This window comes from Pipra filicauda, unplaced genomic scaffold (genome assembly GCF_003945595.2).
Source record: "Pipra filicauda isolate LSUMZ 115617 unplaced genomic scaffold, ASM394559v2 scaffold209_size2725305_pilon, whole genome shotgun sequence".
Taxonomy (NCBI): domain Eukaryota; kingdom Metazoa; phylum Chordata; class Aves; order Passeriformes; family Pipridae; genus Pipra; species Pipra filicauda.
Window position 1 is genome coordinate 38732 of NW_024104320.1, and position 7835 is coordinate 46566.

Genomic DNA, 7835 nt, shown 5'->3' on the forward strand with positions numbered 1-7835 from the left:
TTTGAAATTATTTTTCTCTACAAATAAAAAATGTGTCTGACCAAAAATATATCTCATTTGTTTTGGCCAACAGATATACTTAACTGGGTCTATACATTGGCCTGGAAGACAGTGATAGAGCATGAGCATTCTGGCCTGAGTTTGCTTTTTGCCCTTACAATTCCCCTGACTAAAATTAATGGTACCTGCAAGAAAGAAAAAGAATATAACAATAATTTTGAAAGGAAGAAACATGCATTAATTCATTTCTTGATGAAGGACATTATCTGGCAAAGTAGCATCTGTCTCTTCATGAACCAATATTTATTCAATTTTATGTTCTGATTAATTTAGTGGTATTTAGAGCTCAGTGATTTTTAAACTGGTGTTGTAAGACTGAAAAGTTTGCATGCGTAAAACAGAACCACAAGGCTCAGCCCAGATTTTGCCTTCAGAAGTTAATGAAATTGGTAGGAGAATTGCATGAAGCAGTTTCTCAGAAGTACAAGTTAACAAATTTATCTATAACTCATTTAGCTGATGGGAGGACAAGCCAGCATTGTGTCATTAGTTGTGATCAGGGTAGCATGACTCAGATCAACAGAGTTCATTAGTAATGCTATTTAAGGTCTTATATACTTCAGTGCTTGCATTTTCTTCAGTATCAGTTTAGCTCGCAAGGTGGGATTTATCCCACTCACACACAGACAGCTAAAAATTAGTATCTAGACTAAACATTCATCAAAAATCTTCATGAAATAAAGGGAAAAGCACCTTCAGAAATGCCATTTAGGATATGAACATCCGTGTCCCAAAGTCACATATTTTGATCCACTGTCTGGTGAGAGAGCCAGGCAAATTAGCTATCGTGCAAAACTTTAACTTCATGAAAGCTGTGATGTGAATCCAGCATGTGAGTCCCTTTAATGGTAGTCTTTATACAGGTAAAAGGTAGTTAAGGATGAGTTGAATGTGATAAAGGCTTTGTTCAATAAGCTGGTCTTACAGTAGCTACCATTGCATGTCTCTTTATTATGTATAATTATTTTGTGAACAAAGCCCATTCCTGATGAATGGAACTCTTGTGATACTTATTTCTGTGAGACTTTCACAATAAGATGATGACCCAAGTATAGTAACAATATGATGGATATTTTTACATGAAAATGTTCCAGATAGGAAGGGGAATTAGCTCAAATGGTAGAGCGCTCGCTTAGCATGCGAGAGGTAGCGGGATCGATACCCGCATTCTCCACAATTTTTGGGGAATGAGAGGCTGGAGAGCAACACCATGGAGAGGGACACAGGGGTCCTGCTCAATGGCAAATTGCATATGAGTCAGCAGTATGCGCTGGTAGCCAGGAGGGGTAATCCTGTCCTGTGCATCAGGTAAAACAACACTGGCCAGTCGAGGGAGGGGATGGTCCCGCTCTGCTCTGCACTGGTGTTGCTTTACCTCAAGGCCTGTGTGCAGTTTTGGGCATCACAATAAAAGGATATAAAGCTATTAGAGAGCATCCAAAAGAGAGCTACAAAGATGGTGAAGGGCCTTGAGAGGAAGCCATATGAGGAGTGGCTGAGGGCACTTGGTCTGTTCAGTCTGGAGAAGAGGAGACTGAGGGGAGACCTCATTGCAGTTACAACTTCCTCATGAGGGGAAGAAGAGGGGCAGGCACTGATCTCTCTGATGACCACTTACAGGACCAGAGGGAATGGTCTGAAGGTGTGTCAGGGTGGTTTAGGTTGATTATTAGGAATAGGTTCATCACCCAGAGGATGGTTGGGCACTGGAACAGGTTCCCCAGGGCAGTGGTCACAGCAACAAGCCTGACAGAGTTCAGAAATATTTGGAAAATGCTTTCATGCACATGGTGTCATTCTTAGGGCATTCATGTGCAGGGCCAGGAGTTGGACTAGATGGTACTTGTGGGTCCCTTCCAACTCAGGCTATTCTATGATTCTATGATTCACATAAAAATGATGTAATATTGGTAGCATTGCAGATGCTGTAGGCACCATATAAAGTCTAAATATAAGTAAAGTCTAATAAAAAAATGTAGGCATGAATATAAGCACTTTATTACTGTAGAAGAAAACTGTGTACATGTTTCATGAATAGTTCCATAAGAAATGTTATGTAGAGAACTCAATTCCATTTGACCAAAGACCAACATTGTTAAATGCCTCTGAGGCCCACAAGATATGTGCATTTCAAAACTGAAGTATGATTTGTAGGAAACCCTATGGTAGGTGATTCTGTTAATGTCATTGTTTTCCTGGTGAGTTTTTCATAAGGGAATGTAATAGAAATTTGATGGTACATAAATATTTATCCGAAACATAATGTGAAGAAAATTTTTACTTTTTTTGAGTGGTTTTGTAATAGGCTTAGCTCACCTGTGTGGCTTCCAAAAATTTGTTTCATGGTTCAAGAAAAGAAATTATTCTTTTACTCAGACTTACAGTGGGGAAAAAAAATTGGGATCCAAGGTTACACTGTATTATTCATTGATGTGTATAGAATTTTTAAGGCAACAAAAAAGCCAGTCTTATCTATCCAGAATGTTGAATGAATATTAATATAGTAGACAATCAGGTAATCCCAACCCTACATACTTTTATGAGCTCTTATAGACCTCTTATAAATCCACTTGCCAGAATGTCAGCTCAAACATGAGTGGCTGGTGCAGTAAAGATGCATGTAAGTAGTGCCTGAAATCAGTGGTGAAGCACAATATTTGTCCTGGCAGTGCCATGAGATGCTATTGCAAGTCAGAAGTCTTCTAAAGCCCAATATGAAGACAACACCCATGTCTCTGAGAGTGAAATGGTGAGAAGTGTTGGTTAATGATAAAAGTACAGAACATTTTCCAGGTGACTTATTTTGCAAATATTCTGAGAAAGAAAAAAATAAAATAAAAGAAATTGCAGAAAGTAAGACTGCACCTCACATATGGTATGACATGAATGAACAGCTTATATGGTTCAGATTGTGTGAAATGGAATGAGTTACCTGCCTCACTGCTGAAAAAGGATATCAGTATGCTAAAATCTTTTGCTCTTTTCTCATTAACTAAATATATCTGTGTGGTTGGTTTGCCTGGCTACCTTTTTCCCTCTTTCCCACAAAGTCTAACAAAAGAGGGACCTCTGCTGATTACTTCATCTGATCAGTCCAGATAATCAAGTTACTATTTATGGATTTAAATATCCTATACTTAGATTTCAAATTTTAAACTTCTTGCCACTATTTCAAATCTTTCCTGTTGCTTCAAATATCAGAATAAAAAGTTTGTTTTATGTGGACATCCTTCAAAGAGAGTTTGGCCAAAATGCCATTGTGACATCCTGCAACAGTGAGAAGTGATTCATCTTTTCTCTGTTTCCTAGCCTAGCCAGGTATCCATTCATTATTTTCCCCAAATAGGACATTCCTTTATAGTACAAGCTTTTAAAGTTTTCTTTATCTTCATTAAACTGTCACACCAGCTGACAAAGTTTTGTCACTGAATTCCAGAAGCACTGGTATTAAATGAGTCCTACGAAGTTCGTGGGAACATTTGTACAGCACCTGAAACATAGTGGGTGATATCTCAGCTGGCTACTCAAGTATGTCAGCTTATAGCCAGCTACTTATAGCTGCCACACTCTTAAATTGACAGGGAAATCAGATGTGATTATGATGAAGACTGGGCTTCCATATTGGTTATTTCCTTGCATTCCTACAGTTAACACAGATGGGTGTTGAAATGCACATTATATCCAGCATGTGTGGCATTGCTCTTACTTAAATCTTCTTGGGCTTAGGTAGTAACATGCAGGATCATGTAATTACAACTCAGCCTGTGGTTGTTTCTGGGTTGATGAGGATATTCAAATTCAGGATCTGATTTTGGAAGGAGAACTGAAATCAAAAGATACAGAACAGTAGAATGGCATAATGCGTAAAAGAAATTTTCTGCACAGATGTGTGTATGCACCAGCATGTACTACAGCACATACCAAACCAGCTGACCAGGATCATTTCACAATGAAAGATTGCCCAGGTCCTACTCCAGCAGCTGCTGAATCTTCTCTTGCCCTACACAGCTTGGAATGCCCAAAGAGTTGGATTCAAAGCTTTCCTGATCCTACAGATCTTCTTTATGAACTCCAATTTATAGGTGAGGCAATCTGGTACCATAATTACCTTTTTTAACATGTACTGTAAAATGTTAACATTACTCATATGAAAGGCTATTCCATTCGTTGGTTAAAAGATGTCAGCTTGTCCTTCAAATGCTGCAGAGCAAGTCTGAAAGGTATTCTTTCAGGAATACTAAGATCTCTTTGTAAAAGCTGATTAGATTTGACTGGTCAAATTGCTACAGACTATGAAAAAGCCAGTGGGGTAAAAAATCACTTTCCAGTGGCACTTTAGTCTATCTGCTGAGGTCTTTTGCCAATATTTAAAGGTATGGTGACATTCAAACACGACAAACTGTACTGATTGTACCATGAGTTATATTACAACTCCAACGCTTTTGTTGCTATCATTTTTCAACATGAAACAGATTCCCTGCAAAACAAATAATGAAATTTGAATAGTTGAGATTTAATCATCCTTTCAGTCTTTCATATTTAAACAATCCTTCCATATGTGCTATAAATTGAGTCGTTTTTCTTTGTTTATAAAATATACATTTATGCAATAAGAGATACTAAAATAAATCAAAATAAATTATCACTACAATGATCTTTAATCTTAACATCTGATATGGAAAGAATGGAAAAGATAGAAAATTCTGGAAAAATGCTCAGTAGAATCCCCATTATTTAAGATTTATTTTATCCCATCACACTTAAGTTAATGATGTATTTTTCAAGATAGATGGTAAAATTTGCTATTGTTACTGTAGCAAATGTTAGTACTTTTTTTTTCATTGAGAAGAAGCATTTTGACTTCATCTTTCTGCTTCTTTCACAACACAATGATGTGTTCATATTTCAGTGTTTACAAATTAACAGTGGATAATTCATGGCAAATAAAATGGGAGAGTGAGCAACTGGGTAAAATCAGAGGGCTGGGAGAAGGTTTAAGTGCAAAATGGAGTGAGGGAAAGGAAAAAACCTCAGTTTATTATACTGATAATAGTAGTAGAAATATTCAGGCTGACATATATACAAAAGTATTTCCAATTCTGGATGAAAACTTACGTATTTACCGCAGTGTATTCATTTTCACACATGTGCTGCATGATAAATAGAACTGGAATGACTATCACATGTTGTCCGTAAAGGTTCTTCTCCATGTACTATTGCCTTTGTAAAAACATGCACGGCTATGTGGTTCAAGATCCCCTGATGCCACCTAAAACTCCTTATCTTACTCTCATTATCTTGTGACTAAGTCTTCCAACCATTTACTCCAAGTCGTCCCATCTGCCCAAAATCTACCACTGATCACCAGTTTAGCTTTCTCAATTTAGGGGAAAAGTAGAATTATTTTTCATTGCCTTCTGCCCAAGCCTCTGGCAGTCACATCAACAGTCCCATCTGTTCTTTTTTCAGCTTAATCCCACCCAGATTTCTGATCTCAGGATTTGCAATTTAAAGGGAGGATATGTGATATGCATAATCAATGTATTTACTCCATTCAAAATACTTGCACACTATAGCTCACTTTCTCTCTTTCTCATACATAAACACACTTGTGCATGTGCACACATGAAGACTTTAATTCTAAACACACTTTTCTTAAATGAAAAAGCACAAATATTGAAATATATTCAACCAGTCATACCTTTGGCTTGACTGAGTATTGCTATTGTGATGAATTTGGTAAGAGCAGGGATGTCAGAACTATTAAATCACCAGACCTGACAGCAAATGTTTTAGATTTTCAGAGCTGGGCTGGAAGCAGCAAAATAAAATGTCTGTACATACGCCTCAAAATTTTAATCTTGTATTGTGTCTCATTATTCTAATATTAAGAAGCAAAGACAGCTGCTCCATCATCAGGGAAGTGGAGTTTGCATCAGAATCTATATTTTGTTGCTTTTCAGAAGTGAGTACTCAGAGCAAGAACGAGCAAATAAAAACATCAAACGTGAGTTGGCCCAAAAATTTTGTCTGCTCTTTCTGGGACCACAGCAGAGTTTACTACCTGCAGAAAACAGAGTCCTATAGTGTTTCAAACTAGATCCATTAAGTAGAATCCTGAAAGTTTAATTTATTTGCTTTTTCAAATAATAGAGAGAAAAAACAGTAAGCAGTTTTGCACATAAAATGCACATTACCCAAACCTTTGGGTCAAAATCTAGGTGTGGTTCTTATATCACTATCAGCCTCCACAGCAGTATGAAGATACCAGGCTCTCAATAACTCAGAATAACTCTGAAACCTCATAAAGCTTTCAGTTAAGTTAGAAGTTAAGATTAAGTCTTTAGGCTATTCCTGGGTCTCACGAGCCACCAATACTTTCACAAAGCAGCTCTACAGGAAGAGACAATTTCTGTTCACACTTACTGGGGTATATACCACACAGAGTTAGTCTGCCGGTATTTCTCCTTGCAAACTGGTTGCTGCTGATTTCTGTGGGAGTCGGCATGGAAATGCCAAGACATAACAGATTTCTTAAAATATCTTTTAATTATTTTAATAAATAGCCTAAAAATGAAGAAAACTATAATAGACAGAATATCACTCTTTATATGGCACTTTACAAACATTGCTTTCAGAAAAAAATAAAAGGGTCTCTTGTGGTTATGACCTCTAAGTTTTCTTCTGCAAATGTGGAATGCAAAATGTATGTAGAATCACAGAATCACTGAGTAGTCTGAGTTGGAAGTATGACCTTCTACATATGCATAATAAACACTCTCATAAGTGATATCCCTATATTCAGCCAGTGATATAGGATACAGGAGAAACTGTAGACATCCTGGCAATCCTTAATACTTTCTAGAAATTTTACTCAGGTGGTTGGAAGAAAGTTAGGTCCCCCCAAGATATGCTTGGAAAGCAGAAAATTGAAATACTACCCATGGAATCATATGAATTTTCCTATAATGTATGCAGGATTTTTGTTTTCAGTACATTCAGTGTTTTTTTAGAAAAGACTTTTGGAGTTTGAAATACACTATCGGTGGTGCATTTCTGCCCTTTGAAATTCTTCAAATTCTTATGTAAATGCTGAGGACCAACAAAATTTCCCATCACAGACAAATCTTGGATCACAAATAACATATGGAGACATTACTAATACCTCCTCCTGAAAATGCACAAACATCTCTTGAGAGCCAAGATTGTTCTTGAGAGTGAAGTCTGTTTAAAGAACAATACATGTCCAGATCTGAGTAGTTCAGAAACGAACCATTGCTATTTTATATCATGACCCTTGTATTCCTATGAAATTATATTTCCATCAAATATCATGGCTTTAGATCAGTGTTTCAGGAAATAAGAACAATAAAGTTTAGAAAAAGTTTAATTTTGCTTATAAATTGCACATTTATGTAGCCATAACATCTGGCCTTACTTAAGAAATCTGTGTTTGATTTTCAGCTCTTATTTTGACTTGCTGTGAGAAGCTGCCAAAAAAAAGAACATAAAAATAAATAAACAAAACATCAGTACAAATGAAAAACAAAGACCTATAAAACCAGGACATCTCACACTGTCTTAATTTGTAAAAATTTTAAGGATTTACAAGAAAGAGTGATTTGGAGAAGTGAGAGAACACTCTCATTTTTTTATTTAATAAGAATGGCTTAAATTTTACAACTCATTAAAGTACTGCCTACTTGAATTTCTCTTCCTTGTGGAAGGTTGTCTGCATACATACATTTTATATGGTCACAAAACTCCCCCTCTCT

At 36.6% G+C, this 7835-nt stretch overlaps 1 non-coding gene across 1 annotated transcript; it reads left to right on the forward strand.

Moving 5' to 3' along the window:
- Positions 1 to 1161: 1161 nt before the first annotated feature.
- On the forward strand, positions 1162 to 1234 carry TRNAA-AGC. The gene has a single exon. It is a non-coding gene; the product is annotated as a tRNA-Ala (tRNA).
- Positions 1235 to 7835: the final 6601 nt, after the last annotated feature.